This window comes from Lactuca virosa, chromosome 5 (genome assembly GCF_052849685.1).
Source record: "Lactuca virosa cultivar CGN04683 chromosome 5, Lactuca_virosa_CGN04683_v6, whole genome shotgun sequence".
NCBI lineage: Eukaryota > Viridiplantae > Streptophyta > Magnoliopsida > Asterales > Asteraceae > Lactuca > Lactuca virosa.
In genome coordinates this window covers 356,276,178-356,302,051 of record NC_136430.1, presented here as the reverse complement: position 1 = coordinate 356,302,051, position 25,874 = coordinate 356,276,178, and the positions used below count along the sequence as shown (strand labels likewise).

Genomic DNA, 25,874 nt, shown 5'->3' with positions numbered 1-25,874 from the left:
TAAAATGGCTAAATGCAAAAGAGTCTGAATAGACTCGCCGAGTCGAGCTGCTGACTCGACGAGTAGCCCAGGGTTTTATCCCGATGAACTGAGTCAGGTGGTGACCCGAAGAGTTAGGGGTTAGCTCGTCGAGTTGGAGCTTGCTGGGGTTGCCATGAATCGACTGGACTCGACGAGTCGCCCGAGTGCACTCGACGAGTCTGGTCAAAAGTTGGACTGTTGACTGAAGTTAACTTTTGTTGACCTTAGGGTTTGGTCAAGATGAGTGTAAGAAGTCAGGAAGGGTAGAATGGTCTTTTACCCTTCTGAGAGAGAGAGCATAGGAAGGGTATAGGCTAGCCTTTGAGAGCCATTGTTAACTAGAGGTAATTTTTGTATGTGATTAGGCGGAGGATCGATCAGTGTTTCGAGTACGATATCATCTGAGTTTACCCGAGGTGAGTCTTCTCACTATACTTTACCTAGAGTGGTAATTATGTGTGACTAGAGGGTCTTATGTGCTTGCTTGATTTATGCATGATTGTGTGATATGTATTGTATGCTATATTATATGTCGCGTAGACCGGACCGGAGGGTCCAACGAACTATGAGGCCAGAGGGTTCTCAATCAGACCGGACCGGAGGGTCCAACGAGCTAGACCGGACCAGAGGGTCCAACGAGCTACGGGACTGGAGGGTCCCGCTGAGACACATAGACCGGAGGGTCTTACAGAGTATAGCCTCGAGTGGCGAATTGCTGTATGTGGTATTTTGGGGAACTCACTAAGCTTCGTGCTTACCGTGTTATGTGTTATGTGTTTCAGGTTTTCTCAGATCGCGGGACGGCACCGGCTTGATTATACACACCAGAGAAAGAATTATGTTTCGAGGATCCTGGATTATTAACTGATTAAAATTAGAGTTATGTTATGTAACTAAATGAATGATGTTTTCTGAAATGTGTTATGAAGATTCTATGATTAAAAATGAAAAAAATTGTTTTGAAAATTCACGTCGTTTCAAGTTGGTATCAGAGCCTTGGTTTGAGGGATTCGGATGCACCTTCGGGTAAATCTGGACTCAAACTGAGGATTTGAGAAAAAATTTCAAGGAAATGATTTTTCTAAAACGAGCAAGAGTTTCTAAGAGAATACGAGAAGGAGCAGTGTGTACAATCAGCCAGAGCCCGAACGGTAATTTCCCAAAATACCCTATTTGTGCTATGAGATATTTTGTGATATTCTGCATGCTATAGGATAGGCTAGGTATTTCATATTTTAGGACTAGAGTGGCCTGATTTGTGATGCCTTAGCCTAGGAGTTGCTATTATCTGTGATGTGTTTCCGAGTATGTGCTGAGTAAGAGTATCCAGCAGGAATATTACAGAGATAGAGTTTCGAGTAGAGGAGTAATCTAGGAGAGACACCTAGATGGGCATTAGAGGAACCTACTGAGAGAGTAGCTAGATGCCCGCGTGGGGTAGAGTTGCCTGAGTTCCGTGACACCTGTTGAGTATCAGCAAAGCAATAGAGTTGTAACCTAGAGTAGGTTTTACATGTTTAGTCGATGCCCGAATGATGCTTGCTTCGTGCTTTGTGGAACTCCCGATGATGGGAGTCAGCTACCAAGTGAATGTGACGATATTCAGGAGGTAGATGACTGGCATCATAGGAGTTTCTCAGCAGCTGATGGCGGAGAAGTGTGAGAACCTAGGAAGAGCCTAGGGAGTGACTCTAGTCAGATGAGTACGCTGACAGAGTAGAGCATTTCGTTGAGGAGCGAGCACGCCTGATGGGATTGGTGGTCGAGAAGGTTGAGCAGCTACTTAGGAACTCTAGGATGGTCCGTGTAGAAAGTATGGGTAGATGTGGCAATTAGTATGGGCCCGTACTACCGAAAGCAGAGGACCCATACTCGAAACAGGGGGTATTCCGGAGGTTCTAAGTAGCAGATTGAGAAGTGATGTCATGGTTCGAGTACCATGCTAAGTAGCAGATTGAGAAGTGATGTCATGGTTTGAGTACCATGCTAAGTAGCAGATTGAGAAGTAATGTCATGGTTCGAGTACCATGCTAAGTAGCATATTGAGAAGTGATGTCATGGTTTGAGTACCATGCTAAGTAACAGATTGAGAAGTGATGTCATGGTTCGAATACCATGCTAAGTAGCAGATTGAGAAGTGATGTCATGGTTCGAGTACCATGCTAAGTAGCAGATTGAGAAGTGATGTCATGGTTTACCATGCTTTGTAGCAGACTGAGAGGTGATGTAGTGGTTCGAGTACCATGATTCGTAGCAGTTAATGCTTGTGTTTTTCAGTTATTCCGTCGTGATTGATTAGGTGGAGATCGGATGCGATAGAGTATGAGGTTAGAGGGCCATGTTGAACGAGTTTCCACGAAGCATCCCTTGTGAGGGAAGTCGAGATGATTCCAAGGTATTTTTGAGCGATATGTCGGACGAAGTCGCGAGACTCAAAGATGAGTAGAGATGGCGTTTATGGAGGATTGCGGCCTGAGTTGAGCAATCAGCCGATAGTGGAGATGTCACCTTCTGTGACCTGAATGGTGCTATTTCCGTTTCCTGTGGGAAAACATAAGAGGTGTTGAGATTTCGGTTTCTGAGCTTGGGGGTAAACCCTGAGGGTTAGCATTGATGGCGATCTTCCACCAGAGTAGTTGGGCAGTATGTCTACCGCGAGGTAACGATATAGCATGAGCAGGTTGTCAGTGGGGACTGAGATAGTCAAGGACAAGGATGCACTCTATTTGAGTATAGTAGGGCATGTATCAGCTGCAGCGTCGGACGATCAAGAGGAGTATATCGGGGCGGTGGCCCTTATTATCTATGATGGGTATCGAGTGTGGTAATGAAGTCCCCGCTCTTATGATAACTCACGTGATGGAACGTTGGTTGAGGAGTCGAGGATGAGGAGTATGATAGTTCATTATTTCGAGACTGAGAGTCAGGGTTACTATTGGACAGTTGAGATGTCCGGTACTGGGATAGTATGAGGCTCTGAATGACTAGAGGCAGTCATGATGAGAATTTTCTGAGGATTTCATCTGAGGTTCAGGGTATTTGGAGTTGCTTGATCTCTAGCGGGGAGATCATCGAGCGTTGCGCAGCACCTTCCAAGGGTAGGTGCGATGTTACTAGTGGAAACAGTCTGTGGGATAGATTGTTAATGTGCCAATCGGTGTTGGGTCGATGTGACATCCCCTAATTTCATGGCCAGAAAAGACCGATTTGTTTTAAAAATCAGAGTAATCTTTTAAAGAAAACTGTTGCGGAATTTGTTCCCAGAAAACATGATAAATACTTTATCCAAGCATCTCCGAAGAGATGTATTTTATTCGTTTTAAAATATTTGGGATATCCTGGTCAATACAGACACATAAGCATAAACCGAACTTACATTCATCTACACTAATGATATACATATCTTTAATCTCTCAGTGTAATGTGTCTTTGTATCGATACCTGTGATACAAAAATATTGAGTGGGTCAGGTTTGGAAAACCTGGTGAGTACATAGGGATTTCAATCCCACAATGTTATAACATATATATAATTTAGAATTCACGCAATATAAAATTTCTCTCTCTCTCTCTCTCTCTCTCTATATATATATATATATATATATATATATATATATATATATATATATATATATATATATATATATATATATATATATAAAACAAACTCTTACCCCACCCTGTCAATCCTCTCAACGAGACTAAAAACTAACCTCTCGACCTGATCCATACTCCTGGATCTAAAACTAACCTCTCGACCTGATCCATACTCCCGGATCTAAAACTAACCTCTCGACCTGATCCATACTCCCAGATCTAATAACAAATAACTATGTCCTGTCCATACTCCCGGACTAAGGGCAACTAACTATGTCTTAATCCATACTCCCGGATTAATGACATATTATATGTCCTGTCCATACTCCCGGACTAAGGGCAACTAACTATGTCTTAATCCATACTCCCAGATTAATGACAGATTATATGTCCTGTCCATACTCCCGGACTAAGGACAACTGACTATGTCTTAATCCATACTTCCGGATTAATGACAACTGACTAAGTCTTAATCCATACTCCCGGATTAATGACAATTAACTAAGTCCAATCCATACTCTCGGACTAGGGACAAATAACTATGTCTAATCCATGCTCCCGGATCAATGACATATTTTAAGATTCTACTCTCCGTATATATCTCACTCGTACTCATAAAGAGATACTACCCCATAACCATTATAACAAACCTTAGGTTTACTCTTTAACCTAAGTTATCATAAACAACCAGGTATGTTCTTTAACACTTAATTCAGACATCATCAAATAACTCACACAAAACATATATTTAATACATTCAAATAATATATATATATATATATATATATATATATATATATATATATATATATATATATATATATATATATATATATATATATATATATATATATATAACAAACTCTTACCCCACCCTGTCAATCCTCTCAACGAGACTAAAAACTAACCTCTCGACCTGATCCATACTCCTGGATCTAAAACTAACCTCTCGACCTGATCCATACTCCCGGATCTAAAACTAACCTCTCGACCTGATCCATACTCTCGGATCTAATAACAAATAACTATGTCCTGTCCATACTCCCGGACTAAGGGAAACTAACTATGTCTTAATCCATACTCCGGGATTAATGACATATTATATGTCCTGTCCATACTCCCGGACTAAGGGCAACTAACTATGTCTTAATCCATACTCCCGGATTAATGACAGATTATATGTCCTGTCCATACTCCCGGACTAAGGACAATTGACTATGTCTTAATCCATACTCCCGGATTAATGACAACTGACTAAGTCTTAATCCATACTCTCGGATTAATGACAATTAACTAAGTCCAATCCATACTCTCGGACTAGGGACAAATAACTATGTCTAATCCATGCTCCCGGAGCAATGACATATTTTAAGATTCTACTCTCCGTATATATCTCACTCGTACTCATAAAGAGATACTACCCCATAACCATTATAACAAACCTTATGTTTACTCTTTAACCTAAGTTATCATAAACAATCAGGTATGTTCTTTAACACTTAATTCAGACATTATCAAATAACTCACACAAAACATATATTTAATACATTCAAACAATACTTGTATTAAAATCATGTTCATGAAAGGGACTATGCACTCACATGATAAGACGACGATTGGACAACACTTCGTCCCTTAAAACAATATTATTCGATGAACCTGGATGTTTTCTCAAAAAAATCGGGCTTCTCGCGGGCAGAGTTTCGGCTCGATAACTCTTTTTCTCGGGATCTTCGGGGCTCATAGCTTCCTTCGGATGTTCGATATGTAACCGGGGTGTCGGGGTAGTGTAAAGGGGCTTAAAAGAGAGTTTGAAGTGTAAGAGAATAGGTTTTTGGAACCTAAACCCGGAGACCTTCGTTTCTATTTATAGGGTGAAAAATCGACTCTCACGTCATTAACCATGTATGTTCACGTCGTGACTTTGATCCTGGTCATCCCCTAGGCTTGCCGTGTGTCTTATAGGCTCGAAATGCGTCGTTCACTGAGTTGTTTTCACGTCGTGGTCTCTGACACAGCTTTGGGGTTCGCGCCCCGAACTTCAGAAATTCATATCTTTCGCATACGAACTCCGTTTTCGACGTTCTTTATATCGACGCGAAGGTGAGATTATGCTCTACAACTCTCGTTTATACTTCGTCGGCTAATTTTAACTTTATTTTTATTATATTTTTATTATATTATTTTTAGTAGGCCGGGACAGGAAAACTCCGTTAGAAATTCATAACTCCTTCATTTGACGTCCGTTTTCGTCTGTCTTTTTTACCGTTGGACTACTATCGACGAGATCTTCGATTCTCATTTAGATTGTTTCGGCTAGAAACCACTCGATCTTATATTCGAACTTTGGGCTGCATACCGCTAAGTTGAAACTTCGAAAAATCATAACTTCCTCATACGAAGTCAGATTTAGACGTTCTTTTTATGCACGCTCTCGGTTTAACGTATTCTACGAATTTCATTTAGATCGCTAAGGCCAAATATCGCTCTATCGTAATTTCACTATTTACGTCGCGCCGTGTCGTGTCGGTTCTGTCGCGAAACTTCGACAGGTCATAACTTCTTTGTTATAACTCGGATTTCGGCATTCTTTATATTTTCGGAAACCTTGTGACATATACTATGACTTGGTTAAGATTATTCATTCTAAATAATATTTTATCAAAAGTCACTTTTGATGCTTATCGTCTCTAAATTGACTAGCCCGGATCTACGGGCGTTACAATTATCTCCCCCTTAGGATGATTACGTCCCGGAATCATCAACGAAAATAGGGCTTGAATAATGATTCCATAAGTTATCTTTCCATCCTAAGTAATAACCGTGATGCTAAATCTTGCACCTGTTCTTCGTACTATGTTGGACTATCAATCGTAACCTACAAATTACAAAATAAATCCTTATTGAGGACTCCTTCTTCTTCTTAGGATAAGTACTTTCCTTTATCTATTGTAACAGATCGATGGGTCATGTTCTAATGACCTCTCATCGTATGGTGCAACGCTTAGACTCAATTCTCTTAGAGTCAAATTCCAGAATGGAACATACCTTCCTTCATATTCTAATGTGATATGATCACATTTTAGCATGTAGCATTTCTAGATACAAGCTTCTTTAACAGCGGGTGCGACGCTATCGATCACATTGTTTTCAATCTTCTGACTTAAGTCAGATGCTTCATCAAACGTGGTTCTATGAACCACGTAACAAACTCATCGTAGTCGGACTCAATTTGATATGACCACTAGGGCCGGAATAAAAATCATCTCATTAGTCATTACCGAAACGATGGTAACGACATACTTGAATAAAACGAGACCAATCACTAGCTTCTTGGTAACCTTGTGACTTTCCTTGATCCAAGTGCGAGTCCTGTGCTTCCGGTAGTATAGGCCTCTACTACCATTCACACCTACTCATACTCATCCCAAGTATTGTCTCGCAGTCAACCAAGTCACCATACAAAATCACACAATTATTCAACACATCAGATAACAAAACCAGGGTTTATATTAATTCTTGAAACGATTACACAAAGGTTCAAGTTCACCCTATACTATGCCTTTAACACTTCCTGATACTAGCTATATCCTGATATGAAGTCTTCATCCTTGATTCTTCGCATTGTCATCTGCTTTGTCAAGGATCATTTGAAATGCTCTTGCCTTTGGCTGTGGCAGCACATTCGACCTTGTAGCCCCTTCTCTTCTTGGGCAGTTTTGCTTGAAGTGTCCTTCTTCACCACACTTAAAGCAGGCTTCTCTTTTGGTTGTGCATTCACTGGCATAATGACCAGGCTTCCCGTATTTGAAGCAGGTCATCTCTTTAGAGCATCTCCCAATGTGCTTCCTCTTGCACTTATCACACCATTGTGCTCCTTCTTTGAACTCCTTCGAATCATACTTCGAGAATTTTCTCTTCTCATCGGACCTTGAGGATCCTTCAAACTTTCTTTTCTCGCCCACTTCGGCCCTCTCCGGATTCTTTTCCCTTATCTGGGTCTCGACGTTCTTAGCAGCCCAAATGGCGGCTTTCAAAGTGGTTGCTTGCTTGACCATCGGACCAAAGTCCGCTGGTAATCCACGGGCAAACTTGTTAACCTTGGAGAGTTCAGTTGGAACCAGGTAAGGAACAAGCTTCATCTTCTCCGTAAAACTAATAGCGTACTCGGTGACACTCAACCTTCCCTTCTTCAGATTATGGAACTCATTGTTTATTTCCAGAAGATCATGCTCAGAGCAGTATTGCATTTTCAGTTGCACCACAAAATCTTCCCAAGATATCTTGCTAGCTTCTCCCTTGGGCATCGAACCAGCTAGTAGCTTCCACCAGCTCAGTACTCCAGACTTTAACAGAGGAATCACGAGAGCGATCTTCTGTTTGTTGCTACACTCGCAACTCTCGAACATCGTCTCCATCTCGGAGATCCAGTCCATAACTTCCACTGGTGTCGGGCTTCCAGATAGACATGGTGGTTTGGATGCCATGAAGTCCTTGTACTTGCATCCACGTCTGTCATTTCCTCCATCCTGGTTGTTTTGCCTAACAATCGGTGGGTTGGCTTGACCAACAATCCCACTGAAGTTTCCTCCTTCCGACTGCCCTTCATTCAGTTCGGGCTGTTCAATCGGCATTGAAAGTTCGTCACGATTCTGCTGAAGCAGACGTTTAGTTTCCTCCATTTGACGATCCAACATTGTTTGAATCATCAGTTGTACTCCAGCCATAGTTATCGGCTCAGATGTTGCTGCTGCAACAACTACTTGCTCAATCACAGGTGGTTGATTCCTGTTTTCGTTCACGTTTCCAGCTCCACTTCTGGTTCTTGCCATTTTTGATCTATACACCGAATAAGGTGAATTTAGATCCTCATTCACGATAGATATTCAACTCATCCTTATCACTCCGAAACGTTTACATGCTAGTTCTAATATCGTAGTCGTACGCTTAGAATCCTGAACACATAAGGTTTCCACACCCGGTCGACAACATACCATAGATCCGAACGAATAATATCATATATGGAAAACATATAACATTTAGCACATAAAAGCATTTTAGTCATCTTTCCTAAAATATACTAGTGCTCGTGTCTAAAATATGGTAGACACTCATCTCACAGTCATCACTTAGCATTCTAAGTTTAAGTCTAGAAATCCTACAAATTCCTAGTTCGCTTAAACTAATGCTCTGATACCAACTGTGACATCCCCTAATTTCACGGCCAAAAAAGACCGATTTGTTTATGCTTTGTTTTAAAAATCAGAGTAATCTTTTAAAGAAAACTGTTGTGGAATTTGTTCCTAGAAAACATGATAAATACTTTATCCAAGCATCTCCGAAGAGATGTATTTTATTCGTTTTAAAATATTTGGGATGTCCTGGTCAATACATACACATAAGCATAAATCGAACTTACATTCATCTACACTAATGATATACATCTCTTTAATCTCTCAGTGTAATATGTCTTTGTATCGATACATGTGATACAAAAATATTGAGTGGGTAAGGTTTGGAAAACTTGGTGAGTACATAGGGATTTCAATCCCACAATGTTATAACATATATATAATTTAGAATTCACGCAATATAAAATTTCTCTCTCTCTCTCTCTATATATATATATATGTGTATATATATATATATATATATATATATATATATATATATATATATATATATATATAACCAACTCTTACCCCATCCTGTCAATCCTCTCAACGAGACTAAAAACTAACCTCTCGACCTGATCCATACTCCCGGATCTAAAACTAACCTCTCGACCTGATCCATACTCCCAGATCTAAAACTAACCTCTCGACCTGATCCATACTCCCGGATCTAATAACAAATAACTATGTCTTGTCCATACTCCCGGACTAAGGGCAACTAACTATGTATTAATCCATACTCCCGGATTAATGATAGATTATATGTCCTGTCCATACTCCCGGACTAAGGGCAACTAACTATGTCTTAATCCATACTCCCGGATTAATGACAGATTATATGTCCTGTCCATACTCCCGGACTAAGGACAACTGACTATGTCTTAATCCATACTCCCGGATTAATGACAACTGACTAAGTCTTAATCCATACTCCCGGATTAATGACAATTAACTAAGTCCAATCCATACTCTCGGACTAGGGACGAATAACTATGTCTAATCTATGCTCCCGGATCAATGACATATTTTAAAATTCTATTCTCCGTATATATCTCACTCGTACTCATAAAGAGATACTACCCCATAACCATTATAACAAACCTTAGGTTTACTCTTTAACCTAAGTTATCATAAACAATCAGGTATGTTCTTTAACACTTAATTCAGACATTATCAAATAACTCACACAAAACATATATTTAATACATTCAAACAATACTTGTATTAAAATCATGTTCATGAAAGGGACTATGCACTCACATGATAAGACGACGATTGGACAACACTTCGTCCCTTAAAACAATATTATTCGATGAACCTGGATGTTTTCTCAAAAAAATCGGGCTTCTCGCGGGCAGAGTTTCGGCTCGATAACTCTTTTTCTCGGGATCTTCAGGGCTCAGAGCTTCCTTCGGATGTTCGATATGTAACCGGGGTGTCGGGGTAGTGTAAAGGGGCTTAAAAGAGAGTTTGAAGTGTAAGAGAATAGGGTTTTGGAACCTAAACCCGGAGACCTTCGTTTCTATTTATAGGGTGAAAAATCGACTCTCACGTCGTGAACCATGTATGTTCACGTCGTGACTTTGATCCTGGTCATCCCCTAGGCTTGCCGTGTGTCTTATAGGCTCGAAACGCGTCGTTCACTGAGTTCACGTCGTGAACACTGTTTTCACGTCGTGGTCACTGACACAGCTTTGGGGTTCGCGCCCCGAACTTCAGAAATTCATATCTTTCGCATAGGAACTCCGTTTTCGACGTTCTTTATATCGACGCGAATGTGAGATTATGCTCTACAACTCTCGTTTAGACTTCGTCGGCTAATTTTAACTTTATTTTTATTATATTTTTATTATATTATTTTTAGTAGGCCGGGACAGGAAAACTCTGTTAGAAATTCATAACTCCTTCATCCGACGTCCGTTTTCGTCTGTCTTTTTACCGTTGGACTACTATCAACGAGATCTTCGATTCTCGTTTAGATTGTTTCGGCTAGAAACCACTCGATCTCATATTCGAACTTTGGGCTGCATACCGCTAAGTCGAAACTTCGAAAAATCATAACTTCCTCATACGAAGTCAGATTTAGACGTTCTTTTTATGCACACTATCGGTTTAAAGTATTCTACAACTTTCGTTTAGATCGCTAAGGCTAAATATCGCTCTATCGTAATTTCACTATTTACGCCGCGCTGTGTCGTGTCGGTTCTGTCGCGAAACTTCGACAGGTCATAACTTCTTCGTTATAACTCGGATTTCGGCATTCTTTATATTTTCGGAAACCTTGTGAAATATACTATGACTTGGTTAAGATTATTCATTCTGAATAATCTTTTATCAAAAGTCACTTTTGATGCTTATCGTATCTAAATTGACTAGCCCGGATCTACGAGCGTTTCAGTCGAACCCTAAGTGGGGGAGAACCGGGTATTTTATTGCATGGATCAGAGATTTGTTCAAGAACGGTTGGAGAAATGGATATAGAGACCTGCGGAACGGATTCATGAGACCAGGGTTATTGGTGGTCGAGGCGAGGTGCAGAGCAAGGTAATGCATGTTGTGCGTGTTCAGGAAAGGATGAGTGTCTCCACGGCAGGTGGCTATTGGTCGAAGACCTTGTGGTGGTTAGGAATTCTTCAAGGTTATAATGGTGAATTCGATGGGGGTTGACCCGTAAGGTTAGTTCGGCGGTTGAGAATTTCTGGTGCAATGTATGGGCCGGTATTTGTAGTTGGGAAGGGCAGAAGTTGATTAGACAACCAACTTTCGGGTCGTTATGAGTATGCTTGCATGAGTTATGAGCATTATAGGAGGGAGTTTCGGATTGTCGTCAACATTTTCTGAGTCATTGACCATTTCTCCGTGTTTCAAATTGAGAATTGGAATATTCTGAAATTTCGGGGTTGTGTGACAGGAAGATCGGCGGTGAAAGGAATTCTGCAGGGATGTGTTGCGTATCAGAGTATGATGTCGTAAATAGGAGATCAGTGGCTGAGGCGAGACATTGTGAGGTTCTATGATGGTGTATCGAGGTATCCAAGTTTAATGCCTTGAATTTTGGGTTATTTTGGGTCTTGAGTTTGAGACGGCAAGTGGTGTATCAAGTATCTATGGTTCCAGTGGGAGCCCTTCGGCTAATGGCAGCAAGTGAGGAAAATGGACTGCAGTGAGAAAATGGGTTTGGTCATGACGGTTGCCGTCAGGAATTATGATGCATAATTTGGATAAGTGTGAGCACCTATCTATGTTGGTCCGCAGAGCATGAGTTAGTGGACGCAGTAGGGTGTTGTGATACTACGGGGAGCCGTGGTACTCACTAGTCAGTGAGAGGTTGTTGTGATGCTACGGGGAGTCGTAGTACTCACTAGTCAGTGAGAGGTTGTTGTGATGCTACGGGGAGCCGTAGTACTCACTAGTCAGTGAGAAGTTGTTGTGATGCTACGGGGAGCCGTAGTACTTACTAGTCAGTGAGAGGTTGTTGTGATGCTGCGGGGAGCCGTAGTACTCACTAGCCAGTGAGAGGTTGTTGTGATGCTGTGGGGAGCCGTAGTACTCACTAGCCAGTGAGAGGTTGTTGTGATGCTGTGGGGAGCCGTAGTACTCACTAGCCAGTGAGAGGTTGTTGTGATGCTGCGGGGAGCCGTAGTACTCACTAGTCAGTGAGAGAGTGTTGTGATGAAGTACTCTCTAATCAGAGCATGACGCAGAAGAGTTTTAGGCTTGGGTAGCCCTAATATTTGAGTTGTTGGGAGCCTGGTGGTCGAACCAAGGATGAGACTGGGGTCTCCATATTTGTCGGGAATCGTTATATTCTGAATTGAGTTGTGGTTGTCGCAACCAAAAGGAAGTGGAGAAGTGGTATACGCGCTGGTTGTGGGTCATGAATCGTGAGTTGAGTGCTTCATTGGAACGAGTGGTTCCAACTCTGGGTCAGACCAAACTCTCGAGTTTGAATTTGGCTCTGATGGTGCGATGGGTAGGCAATATGAGATTCTGGATTCTGAGGTGGGTTCCATGTTGAGGGGTATTGTTTGTCATCTGGTGTCTTAGACCTGTGTAGGTTAGTACTCGGGTATGGGAGGTACCGCGGGATGCATGGAACTATGTGCAGTAGATGACAGAGGTCGGGGTTGAGTCGATCTTTAATTGGGATTGTAGTATTCGTTTGGGGCGAAAATAACTTTGTGACTTGTGCGTCACAATGGATCGAGATAGTGTTGTGGGAAGGAAGGCGGCGAGACGTGTTGGGCATGTAGTGGGTAACCTTTGGAGGCCCAACTGTGAGGTCGAGAGTAGACCAGGTGCTAAATGATAAAAATAGATATATAGGGGAAAGTGAAGGATTACGATTTTTAGATGTTTGAGGACTTCTGAGCGAGCACGATCATTTTGTTCTTGTGTCGGAGAACAGGGTGTTGAAAGTTTATTGTTCGGATGGGTTCAGATGGTAGTTCGGTGGATGAGCCCTGGTGGGAGGTGAACCCTTTCGTTCCTTGGGGTGTGATTCAGATTGTTTTGTACGTTTGGTATGAGTAATCGGTAGTCGATTGTCGGATTTTGTCTTATGAGAATCAGAGGATCAGTGAGTTATCAGGGTTTGATGATTCGAGGAGCGAATAACATGGTGATAGCTTGAGTGGGCGGTCTGGCAGCGGGCCAGGCCACTAGAGTTCCAGATTTTGTGAAGGTCAGAAAGGGGTATCTTAGCGGCAGAAGGGTTAGTTCTGCTCCGGACTTGGGAATTTTCTGTGTGGATTCAGGTGTCTATGGAAAAAGATATCGGTGTGGTATGAGATCCTTTCGGTAGTGCCTTTCGGGTTGTTGGATTCAATCTTTGTTTAGTTAAGGAGTGATTTCGAGGGCGAAATCTAATTCTAGTGGGGGAGAATTGTAACATCCTGATTTCCGAGGTCTAACATTTCTATATGCAAGTATGAGTTTGCTTGGGTGAGTCGACGAGTTGGTGCCTCAACTCGCCGAGTAGGGTCGCGACTTGGTGATGTGTTTAATGAATGGACTTGACGAGTCGGGTATCTGACTCGCCGAGTCAGCGCTGCTGAGAAAAACCCTAATTGCCCGGGTTTGTGACCTATTTAAAGGCTCTTATGGCCTTTATTTGCGGCCACACTTCCCTTGAGAGACCCCAAATCGATCCAGAGAGCTTAGAGAGATAGAGGGAGCTAATTGCTTCATTTTGGTGCATTCTTGCAAGGAAGAAGGAGAAGGTTCGAGCTTGACTGACTAGAGGGGCTCAGATCTTCCACTATTTCATTCAAGGCTGCTGTTGGAGGTTGAATACATACCTATTTTCATATGATTAGTAGATCTCATGAACTTAGGGCTTCTTTACCCTCTTTTAAGTTGAGATATGAACATGTGAAGTCCCTTTGAGGTTTAGACATCAGATCTGGAACTTGAGAGGTCCAGATAGTCCCAAGAACCCAGCTTTATGCAGTTACATAAGAATATTGAACCAAAGACACCATTTTAAGGGTTATTTTGTCAATTAGAGCTAGATGAGTGATGCATGGTCATAAAGGTCGAACCTTTACGTGATTAATGAGCCTTGAGTGCATAGATCTGAAGTTTGGGAAAGTGTCTTGCACTAAAATGGCTGAATGCAAAAGAGTCTGAATAGACTCGCCGAGTCGAGCCGCTGACTCGGCGAGTAGCCCAGGGTTTTATCCCGATGAACTGAGTCAGGTGGTGACTCGAAGAGTTAGGGGTTAGCTCGTCGAGTTGGAGCTTGCTGGGGTTGCCATGAATCGACTGGACTCGACAAGTCGCCCGAGTGCACTCGACGAGTCTGGTCAAAAGTTGGACTGTTGACTGGAGTTGACTTTTGTTGATCTTAGGGTTTGGTCAAGATGAGTGTAAGAAGTCAGGAAGGGTAGAATGGTCTTTTACCCTTTTGAGAGAGAGCATAGGAAGGGTATAGGCTAGACTTTGAGAGCCATTGTTAATTAGAGGTAATTTATGTATGTGATTAGGCGGAGGCTAGATCAGTGTTTCGAGTACGAGATCATCCGAGTTTACCCGAGGTGAGTCTTCTCACTATACTTTACCTAGAGTGGTAATTATGTGTGACCAGAGGGTCTAATATGCTTGCTTGAGTTATGCATGATTGTGTGATATGTATTGTATGCTATATTATTTGTCGCGTAGACCGGACCGGAGGGTCCAACGAACTATGAGGCCAGAGGGTTCTCAATCAGACCGGACCGGAGGGTCCAACGAGCTAGACCGGACCAGAGGGTCCAACGAGCTACGGGACTGGAGGGTCCCGCTGAGACACATAGACCGGAGGGTCTTACAGAGTATAGCCTCGAGTGGCGAATTGTTGTATGTGGTATTTTGGGGAACTCACTAAGCTTCGTGCTTACCGTGTTATGTGTTATGTGTTTCAGGTTTTCTCAGATCGCGGGACGGCACCGACTTGATTGTACACACCAGAGAAAGAATTATGTTTCGAGGATCCTAGATTATTAACTGATTAAACTCAGAGTTATGTTATGTAACTAAATGAATGACGTTTTCTGAAATGTGTTATGAAGATTATATGATTAAAAATGAAGAAAATTGTTTTGAAAATTCATGTCGTTACACCTCGGCATTCCATACACAAAAGTGAGAGCATAATCGAGATTAAACATGTCATTGAATAGTTCAATGAATCTCAAAAGATCTAGGAGTTTCATGAGATCGAAATTGGTAAAAGCCTTACCTACCTAAAATAGATTCGAATTTGATTACGACATCCCTCCTCAAAGTTCGTATCAAAAAAATGGATCCTGGCCTTAATTTAAATTTATGGGTTAATAATTAAAGAATAAAATCAACTAACTTGAATTCTCTTTTCTCCTATTATAGATGTCAAGTTCAGACAACAATGGTCTTCCTTGTTCTTTGGGAAGTGGTTTTCCTCTTCCTTCTGAAGATGATCTTCCACATTCTGGTCAAGGTGAAAGTATGATCCCTTCTTTGAGAAATGGTGGAAATAGAGGTCATGTTTCTTCAACTCTTCCTCCTCCTCCTCCAGTAACTCTCCCTAAGTCATGTTTCCTCCAAGCTGAAAAATACGAAGTTACTCAAGCCATGTTGGCATGTAAACATCAAGATGGAAAGTCTGTGTGTGTGTGCATGTTCTGAATATGAAATCCTACATTAACAAATTGGATATGTTTGGTGTCGTTTTCCCAAGGGAGATGGCCATTGAATTGGTTCTACTTTCGCTTCCTGAGTCATGTAGTCAGTTCATTAAAGACTACTATATGAGTGACCACAACGTTACCCTAATTGATCTGACACATATGTTGATTGTTGCTGAAGCAGAAATGCTCAAAAACACAAGTCAACCAAATGTGTTTGAAGGATCTGTCTCCCAAATTTCCATGGAAAATAGCGACAATGGTGGCCCAGAACAAATTTCTCTTCCCAATGGAAAGGGATCGGCCAAGGTCAAACCGTTTGATTTCCTGGTAAAGAGAAATGCTAGTTCTGAGATAGTTCCATGTGATGACCCTAAAGAGTCCATATGTTTCTACTTCCAATTGAAGGGACATTGGTTGCGAAGCTACCCAGACTACCTGAAAGATCTTAGAGATATTAAAGTCAAGTCGTGTGACTCTACTTTAGGTACATCCATTATATAACTCCATTATTTTTAATAATTTCCTATTCATAGACTCTTAATACATGATGTGATGATCCTATTTTGATGGTATTGCAGGATCTGTGAGAAAGAAGGAAGCTTAAGAATAGTAAGCTGAATATGATCGTGAGATATGGATTTCGGTTGCATGGTTCAATGATCAGATTTTTGAAGCTACTACTCAGGAGTTATGATAATTTAATAGATTGCTTAGGAAATGTCTAGAAACATAGTTTTCATTTTATGCAATGTAAGGACAAGTTCCAAATTTTCGTTTATTATTAATAAAAGTGAAATTTTGTTTGGTTTACTTTATATTTCCTTGCAATGGCATTTATGAAAGTGTTGGTTACATTTCTATTATGAGAAATATTAATTGTGGATTTGGTTCTAAATTATATCGTTTGTGGTAGTGTCATGATCAACCAAGTGAAAAGGAATTCTCATCACCCAAGTTTCAGTTGGATGGAAACTTGGAGTCATACAATTTGAATTGTGTGATGCATGAGAATCTTGATCTTTTGAAAATTATGACCAATTCATTGATCACATGTTCCAGTGAGTCAAAGTGAAGGACTAATGGATCTAGTACACATTGATGTGGACTATTTAGATCCGCCACAAAGGATGATCAATTTATTCGTCATGATTTACTAATGCTTTCAGTAAATATGGTTGTGTTTATAAGATTAAGCACAATTCTGATACTTTGAAATGTTCAAAGAGTAGCAGAACGAATATGAAGAATCTATTAGGCAGAAAAGATGAAAGTTTCTCCAATCTGAAAGGAAAGGAGAGTACTTTAGTATCATGTTTTATGATCATCTTAATGATTGTGGGACTATATCACAAATGATCCTCAAAGAACATCTTAGTGCAATTGTATGACTAAGAAGTGGAATCGGATATTGTTGAAATGGTTCAATCGAGAGATGAGTCATACTTCGTATCCAATCAAGTTTTGGAGCCATGCTCTAGTTACTATACATCGTATCTTGAAACTTTTTTTTTCATACTAATTAGGTTTATAACACATCATGAAATATGGAGTAATAATGTTTTCTTACTCTGTCACATTTAATATTGGAAGTTGTGATGTTTTGGTTAAAACAAAAGATAAACTTAAACCAATTACATGAAGTGTTTTCTTGTCGAGAATCCACACTAGCTTTTGAATATTTGTTTTTCTCATTAAGGAATGTTCCTTGAAGAGAGGAACTTATATGTCAAGAAGTCAGTGGGAGCCTTAATGATCTTGAAGAGTTTCAGGAGTCAATCAAGAATAAACCTTTTAGTAATCACTAGCACACGACCTGAGGTTGATAACCTATCGTGTTAAGTTGACACATTCTTGTTTCTGTGCATCTTCCAGTTGAGTTGGAAATGCTTATGAGTTCTATGGTTCTCATTTGACTGCAAAAGGCAGAGCACGTTGATCAGTGATAGTACAATGGTCAATGGAGGTAAGTTGCTTAAACAATACGGAAGCGCTGGTAGGCCCCTGTACTACCAGAAGGCAAGAAATTAAGAACAAGCAAAGTTCAGTCCATGAAAGGTAAATTTGAGTTTGGTTTTGTCATAAACCTTATCTGATGATTGTAGGTTGGAAATGATAAATTCACTTGGATGGGAACGCATACACCATAAAATCTAGGTGGCAAAAGGTTTCGCTCTAATTCATGAAAACGATTATGAGGAAACACTTTCTCTAGTAGAATTTAAAGATTTGATAAATATCATTATGGTTAGTGGTTGTAATAATTGCATTCTTAAATTCGCAATATGATTATGACATCCCTTTTCATAGTTCGAATTGTGAGAAATGGCAAGGAACAGTTTGAACGTTCAGAACTTATAACTATAAGTTCTGAATGGATTTGAACACAAACATATGCTATATAATGAAGGTGTATAAGCTTGAGAAGTCTAGATGAAGACTTATCGAAGCATCACGTATCTGAATTCTAAACTTTAGTGAGAAAGTTAAGGGCGTTGATTTCTAGAAGTCCAGTTGATTTCTGGGTACATTTCAAAGCTAGTGGGAGCATAATTATTATGCTAGTGGGAGCATAGTTATTATGCTTGTAAGGGCATAATTGTTATGCTAAGTGTTGCAAGTTGGAAATACTATCTATAGGAAACAAAGTTTTTAGTTTGCAAGTTGCAAAGTTTGGAAATTGTTTCACTATAGAAAGATTTAAGGGAGAGGGCACTTGTACTTCGTTTCAGATCTAAAAGTTTAGATTGAAAGATTTAGTCTTGGACGTATATGAATATCGTGTTGAAATGGTTCAACATAGGAAATTCGATATATAGAAATATTATAGTCTTTGTGTAAGACATAATGAATCGAGTCCCATATGCTTCGGATATAGGATCATTTTCATATGCTACAATATTCACTTGTTCTAATTTTTCCATGTGGTTTGGGAATTGAGAGGGAAAAAAGGACTAGAACTTGGTGTGAATAAAGTTGTTTAACAACTGCCAAGAACATTCTGAGGTTTTACCAACAGATTGGTTGCTTGTGGACATATGGAAGTATAGTATTGGTTGGAAGGACCATAGTGACATGTTTTAGATTGGTATGATTCTTGGTCAAAAGTGATGGTTATATGGGAATATGGAAATGTATAGGAGTTGGTTATTCAAATCGACATGTGACTTAGAAACTTTAATGCAAGGAAGGTGTTCAAGGTGTGTACTGTAACACCCCATTTATTTAAAAAATAAATAAACAAATCAATGAATATATAGTAGCCCTAAAATTAATAATTATATAGCAAGGTGTTGGTCTCGAGGAGTTAATTGTCACAATTTTAGAGATCGGGGGTTAAAAGTGTAAAATTCGGGTTCAGGTTGTAAATATTTATGAAGACAGGGGCTCTGTGGTGATTGTGGGAACTTAAGTTGAAAAGAATGAGAGGAGGAGGGACTAAAAATGTTAACATGGTTGAAGTTTGATCATTGGACTTAAATTGAAATGGATTTGGAATGCTGAGGGCTAAAGAGTAAATTTTGGACCAATTTGAAAAGGATTTGTTGAGGGAGGAGTTGTTTAGTAAAATTCAGACTTAATTTGTAAAGGAATCTAGGGGCAGGGTTTAAATGGTAATTTATAGACTTCTTTCGGAAAGATTTTATGGAGGAGGGGCTGGAACCATCATTATGGAAAAGATGTGATGAGGGACAGGGTATATAACCCTTACCCTCTTAACCCTAACCCTAATATGGACAGCAGCCGTCACTTACACTCTCCACCCTTATGTCTCCCACCGGCCACCACCTCCTTCTTCACTTCCGGTAGCCGCCACCATCAAAGAAGCCCTCCTCAACCACCCTTTTTGGCATCTCCGATAGCCCAGTCTGCCTACTGCCTCGTCGACAAACTTCGTCGTTCTGCCCATTCGTCGCCGTTGTTTGAGCCCTAAGACAACCGAGGATCATCGTTTCCGTCCCACTATTTCATTGCAAGCCAACCGCCGGAACTACCACCATGACGAGCACCGTTGCTGCTATTTCCTTTGAAGACGAGTGTCGCTGGTGTCGTTGCTGCTTGAATGGGAAATAAAAGGAACCACCGCCACCACCGTGAGGTGATGGCTGCCATCGTAAAATCATCACTGCCACCATATGTCACCAGGTGGGTGGTTAGCTTCTCTTTCCGAGCAAAAGACGTGAAGGTGTGCGTGTTTCAGTTTGTGGGCGTGTATGTTTGGCTAGAATTCTCGGAAAAGGCATCACCACCACCGTGAGGTGGTGGCTGCCACCACCGCCGGCCACCACAAGGTGGCTGTGTGTGTGTTTGTTCTCTTAAGTGTGTGTTTATTTTGGGATTAAAGATTTGTACAATGTAACTAGAAAGTGGAATAATAAAAAGAAAGCTCAAAACCACCACCGTATGGTGGTGGCTGCCGCCTCCTGCCGCCACCAACCGCCGTGTTGGGTGGCGGTGTGCTTTTGCTCGCATGTAGTTGATTTTTTTGGATGCTTGGACAAAATGGACTAGAAACCCTAACCACCACCGTGAGGTGCTGGCCGCCGTCGTGAGCCGCCATTGACCACCACTACCCGAAGTGGTAGTGGGTGGTGCCCGACTAGCGAAACCCTAATAGGCCTAGTGAAACCCTAATGGGCCTATTGAAACCCTAATTGACCTAAAGATTTAGTTTTGGTCCTATTGGGCTATGATTGGGTTGGAAACCCTAATTAGGGTTTAGAAAACCCTAATTTGGGGTTGGACTTATCGGGACCCGCATTTTGGGCCATTGGAATTGGACTATGTATTAAGCCCGATTACACCATATGATTTGTCTAGTAGAGTGATGGACTTAATGGATTAAGTCCTTAATGGGTTAAGTGAGAAACACTTAACCCTAATCGTCATTTTATGTGAAACCCTAATTTCACTTGGGCCTTGAGTTGGGCCTTGGTAATTGGGTTATTAATGAGCCATCCGAGAATAATCATATGGACTAGAATATGCTGATGGGCTTTAGTGTAAGGCCATATGAGGGTTTGGGCCCAATTTGGAAAATTGGGCCATTGGGCCATAGATGGGCCATAGTTTGGGCCTTTATGATTATGAAATATTGGGCCATTAGAAACGCCAAATGTTTGGACTGGACTAAATGGTTGGGCCTTTGAATAAGACTATGTAAAGGTTTGGGCCCAATTTGGAAAATTGGGCCATATGTTGGGATTTGATTCCTAGTTTGACTTTTGGGCCTTTGGATTGGGCCTTGTGCTTGAATCAAGCCAAGATGGGGGTAATGTAGCCTGTTACTCCAAGAACTTATGGTTATGTGTTGGGACCCAATTATTAATTGGGTGATGTTTTGATATTGACAGTTCGGGAACCTGTCATCCAACAGTTGGGGTTGTGTCTGCGGGACTTCAGCAGTGTGAGGTGAGTTACCTTCCAGTAGGAGTGGGTCTACGGCCACAATGTCGTCCCACTAGTAGGAGTTGGTTGATAGATGATTGTCTTTGTGATAATTATCTAGGTTTGCTACTACCTGATATGTTTTATGTGATTAACATGATATGATATATGTGTAGTGGTGGTAGGGGGATTAGTCTCGGTTACTGGTTGAAAGATACCGAAGGGGTCATCAGAACCCATGCATGCCTAGCAGTATGTTTATGTTATTATGTGGTAGTGGTAGGAGTGAAATAGTTCCCGATTACCGGTTGAAAGATATCGAAGGGGTGGACAGAACCCATGCATGCCTAGCAGTATGTTTATGGTATGTTATTATGTGATCAGTATGTGTACGATATGTTATCATATGACCAGTATGCTTATGATATGATGGTGGTAAGGGGTGAAATAGTCCCCGGTTACCGGTTGAAAGATACCGAAGGCAGTTACCGGTTGAAAGATACCGAAGGCAGATACTGGTTGAAAGATACCGAAGGGGAGCCCAGCTCCAAGTTATGCCAGATAGATACCGGTTGAAAGATACCGAGGGACAGGCATTATGTGGTATGTCGTATGATGGGGGAACTCACTAAGCTTCGTGCTTACGGTTTTCAGTTTTGATTTCAGGTACTACATTTTCAAAGGAAAGGAGTCGGCTCGATCGTAACGCATCACACTATATTTTCCGCACATGAGATCTTTGGGATTACACTCTGATATGGTTTTATGATAATATGTTTTGATTATTGACACTTTGGTTTTGACATGAGATATTATTATGAATGTTTTTATATTGTTGGTTTTATATAATAACTTAATTAAAATGAAATTTTTGGTCTTAAATTTTGGGATGTTACATGTACCTTGAATTTGAGACTTCATTACCTTCGAATTGTTTTAAGTAAAAAAGTTTCAATGGAACACTTTGTGATATCGTTGGCTAAGTCTCTGTGACTTTGAAGCCTCGACATTACAAAAGATCATTGGATGTAAGGTTGAACTCTAACACATTTAGTAGTAACAAGAATCTGGTATTGTGATCTGTTCATAAAGGAAGGACTATACAGAGACATAGTATGCATGTTTATAACATGGCATGACTGATGTTTAATTCAAGTGTTTAGTTGATTACTCGAAACATTATACAATGAATAAAGTCTAACTAATATGATGATTAAATAATAAGATTTTTATTTATATTCAACAATTTTGAGACAATAGTTAATTAGGTTATTATTGTGTTTCACTTTGCATGTTTGACTTCCTGAATAATTGGATTATTCAAACGTCCACAACCGCTCGTACTTTTGGAAGTAAGTAGCGAATTAAGACTGTCATGAATTGGATTGTAGATTGTCTAAGGGTTTAGCCATTGCAATGGTTTGCTGCAACGTTCGTGAGTACTTGGAAAAATGGGGATTTTTTGAGTATTGGATAAACCCACGCTGAGAGAATTATTTCATGGATTTTATCACGAGTAGTTCTGAGACGATAATATCTTATATTCTTGAAACGGGGATATATGAGTTGTTGTTTACAAGTCAGTTGTGCATTGATAATACGTAAACACATCAGTTACTTGATGTTATAAAACGTATTGTTGTGCGTGATTTGATGAGTGAATAGTGCAACCATATGAGTCGAAGTTTATCCGTTCCTTTTGCCCTAATGGGAAAGCGATATCTGTGGGCCCCTCGATGATTTGATGTCGACATTTAAAGCTCTTGGCCAAGCCTGGACTGAATTGATGTGTTCAATTGGTAGTCTGAATCAATCGTCATAAATCAGAGTAATGGGTTTCAATTGTGTACATGGATGCATATATGCTTATATGATGTATAACTTGATGAAAACAAAGTAATCAATGTATAATAATGTTGTGAAAAAAATGAAGCGAAAAAAACGACATTTGACCATTCGAAAATGAAAAATACAAAAATATATGTAGGTAATCTATAGGTACTTAACTACATATTACCTACGGAATACAAAATCCGTAGGTAATTATCTACACCTTACCTACAAATGTTTTTGTATTTTTCATTTTCGAAGGGTTAAATGTTATTTTTTTTGCTTCATTTTTTTCACAACATTGTTATACATTGATTACTTTGTTTTCACCAAGTTATACATCATATTAACATACATACATCCATGTACACAATCGAAACCCATTACTCATTTCAAGTTAATTTTTTTTTGTATACATACACATGCATAAACACACACACACACACACACACACACACATATATATATATATATATATATACATATATATATATATATATATATATACACACACACACACACACACATGTTTGTATGTATATTATATACGTGTATTTCTCATATATCGAAGGTCAAACACCTTGTTTCGGTTTCGTTTTTCGTTTTTTCAAAACAGTTATACCTTAATTAAAAGAATGGATATAATAAATAAACACTACATAAATACACACACATACACATACACACACATATATATATATATATATATATATATATATATATATATATAATAATAATAAAAATAAAATTACTACTATTAATTATAATAATGAATTAATGAATAATAATAGAAAAAGCGGGAAATGAAAATAGTTTACGACGAATTACCAACGAAAATGAAAAAGTTCCCACCTTTATTCACGTCCGTAGATAATATGTAGTTAATTACCTATAAAATTCCTACAACATTTTTAATTCGATTAAAAAATTGGGGTTTTTTAATTATCCATTGCTATGCTGTTACAGAATAGTTACATAGTACTAATTCGGAATAAAATATTATTATCCGTAGGTAATTTGTAGGTAATCTATCCGCTCACCTGTAGGTAGTTTGCAGGTGATTTAGGACAAATATTTTACTGGCTTTCGTTTGTAGGTGGTTTTTGTAGGTTAATGAGAATTTTCTAGTATGGTGGTTGGGAATTTAGGTTGATCAACTATTGAACTTTCACCAGCGACGTCACAAAAGCCAAGTTTCGGCCTGATTTCAAAGGGAATCTCAGCATTGCAGTCGAAATTCTTCTTTTTCCTGTAATCATCAATTCCAGCCGCCTTCAATTCTCTCCTCTTTTGCAAAGAGGCAAGGCGACTGGCTTCTTCAAGCTGCTTCTCCCTGGCCTTCCTTTTTGCCGTTTTGCCCCTTGTATTGGATAATCGAGCCGGTGCTTTTGAAAGCATTTATTGTCATCGTCATCCATGTCAACTGGATCGGATCAAGCAGGCTTTGGTTCCAGATTTGGGTCGATCTCTCCGGGTCGTAATTTTCTTGGATCGTCATATTTTTCATCCCTTACACAAGCTGCATCCAGAAGCTTTTCGTAGCGGTCCATGCATTCACAGTAAGTGCGGCCGACCATGGGAGTGACTGTTCTCCATTGACTGGCAGGAGCTTAGCAAGATGAAGCAACTTCTCATCTTCCTCTCTGGTCCACTCAGTCTGTAAATGTTAAATAGAAAAACAGTCTGGATATGGATTATTACAAAACTGATGGCAAGAATATTATGATTTCATCAAGAGCTAGAGTTTATCCAAGCTAGATAGTTGTAATTCTTTATTAAAGGGTCTCTCCTATCGCCTTGTCTCTACCTAACAAGCTAAGGTATAAGGTTTCTTCTAACAAGTTCATGTCACTTATTAATTGTAACAACCCTTACAATGACATTACCCAAGAAAAGATTCATCAAGATACAGGCATCAACATATATATTTTGTTGTATGTGGCAAACCAAAACGTATATCCCATGCCAGAACTTGGAAAACTTATTTCTGTGTATATATGAAACTTACCCTTAGCGTTCTTGCTTTAAGATAAGAAACATTAGTCAGAAGTTGACACCTGATCTAGAATAAAATCAATATGTATACTAGCAATTCTTGAGAATATGTTGCGTACCTTTTTAATGGAAGGATCGAGCCATTCATACCAACGAGCTTTACACTGTTTAGCGGATTTGCGCACAAGTAAGGAAGACGTACGACCCCATTCGTTCTTCCCGTATTTCATCACAGCAGACTTGAGGATCTAATCCTCTGTGTTTGTCCAGACACCTCCTTTAATCGAAATCCTCATCTTCCTCATCCTTCACTACTAGAAAATTGGGCGATTCCGACGGCCATATCCGTCGGAAATTCGTCGCAAACACGATTTCCGACGGAATTCCGACGGAATTCGGTCTGTCGTAATTTGTTGGACCTCTTTGACCAAATTAACGACGCAATACCGACAGCGTCCCGACGGATACTTTTCGTGACGGATTACCGACGGAAACTTCTTTGTAACGGATTACCGACGGATAGTTTTAGTGACGGATTACCGACGGAATCGTAAGTGACGGGTTACCGACGGATTTTTTTAGTGACGGATTACTGACGGATTTTCTTACCTTTTCATTTGTGACTATTCCGTCACTACTCCGTCGGTAAAATGATTCTTTAAAAAGAAAAAATAATTCAAAAAAAAAATCCAGTTTTTTTTCCACATAAATGCAAAAAGTAAACT

The 25,874-nt window shown here is 40.0% G+C and overlaps 1 pseudogene; it reads right to left on the bottom strand.

The window, feature by feature from the left end:
* Positions 1-24,264: 24,264 nt before the first annotated feature.
* On the bottom strand, positions 24,265-25,445 carry LOC145113479 (cell division cycle 5-like protein pseudogene; annotated as a pseudogene).
* Between the last annotated feature and the right edge of the window lie 429 nt (positions 25,446-25,874).